Source organism: Neophocaena asiaeorientalis, unplaced genomic scaffold (assembly GCF_003031525.2).
Source record: "Neophocaena asiaeorientalis asiaeorientalis breed wild unplaced genomic scaffold, Neophocaena_asiaeorientalis_V1.1 scaffold39, whole genome shotgun sequence".
Taxonomy (NCBI): Eukaryota; Metazoa; Chordata; class Mammalia; order Artiodactyla; family Phocoenidae; genus Neophocaena; species Neophocaena asiaeorientalis.
The window spans coordinates 9,580,268-9,581,548 of record NW_020175670.1 but is presented as its reverse complement, the minus strand read 5'-3'; the positions used below and the strand labels follow the sequence as shown (position 1 = coordinate 9,581,548).

General features: G+C 34.3%; 1 pseudogene; it reads left to right on the top strand.

Annotated features, from left to right (window-relative positions):
• The first annotated feature begins 372 nt into the window (after positions 1-372).
• Positions 373-864, top strand: LOC112390652 (60S ribosomal protein L21 pseudogene; annotated as a pseudogene).
• The last annotated feature ends 417 nt before the right edge of the window (positions 865-1,281 follow it).

The following is a 1,281-nucleotide window of genomic DNA, read 5'->3' as shown; positions in this document are numbered from 1 at the left end:
ATTAAAATGAATAAAAATAAAATAGAATTACAGTCCAAAGTTGTGAATGTAATGTCTTTCAAAGCAATGAAATTTAAGTTTGTACTTATAAAGACTTGAAACTAGTTAATACACATATAGTATACTAGATATTAATGTATTTGTAGTTTAATGAAGCTTTATCCTTCACAAACATCTTTGTTCAATTGTCAGCATTAGGTTTTATGGGAGAGAAAAGCATTTTTCAGTAAACTGTCTCCCTGTAGGGTTCTTTTACTAATTTTAAACTATTTTGAACACTGGACTTTTTGTAATATAAAATTTGTTCAGGATATTATCACTATAGAAAATAGGAATGCTAGCTTTTTGGCCGGAACTGCCATATTCCAGTAATTCGCCAAAATGACCAACAAAAAAGGGAAAGAGGAGGGGCACCCACTACATGTTCTCTAGGCCTTTTAGAAAACATGGAGTTGTTCATTTGGCCACATACATGTGAATCTACAAGAAAGGTGATATTGTAGATATCAAAGGAATGGGCACTGTTCAAAAAGGAATGCCCCACAAATGTTACATGACAAATCAGGGAGAGTCTACAATGTTACCCAGCATGCTGTTGGCATCATTGTAACCAAACAAGTTAAGGGCAAGATTCTTGACAAGAGAATTAATGTACATATTGAGCATATTAAGCACTCTAAGAGTCGAGATATCTTCTTGAAACGGGTGAAGGAAAATGACCAGAAAAAGAAGGAAGCCAAAGAGAAAAGCACTTGGGTTCAACTGAAGCGTCAGCCTGCTCCACCCAGAGAAGCACACTTCACGAGAACCAATGGAAAGGAGCTGGAACTGTTGGAACCCATTCCCTATTAATTCATGGCATGATGCGTGTAAAGAAAATAAAAGACCTGGACTGTATAAATGTTTCTCTTAATTGAGAAGAGTGTGTGACCCCCCTCCCCCAAAACAAATATTTAAAACACACTTTAATTGTGTCTGAATTCAGTGGGTGACATCGTTTTACTTTTCAAATTCAGTGGTTTTTCTTCCCGAAAGATGTGAGGTAGTTTGTTGTGCAATATACTCCATTGGTTAATATACTGCTAGATAGTATTTATAAAAAAAAAAAAGAAAATAGGAATACTAGGGAATACTGTTCTCATTTATAGATCTCTTGCTTCAACAAGTGTGTTGTAAATTTTATGCTTATTACAATTAAAGAGGAAACAGAAATATATATAAAATTCTCAAACAAATCATATTCGGATAAGTTACCTACTCAAAGCCAATTAGTAAACACCT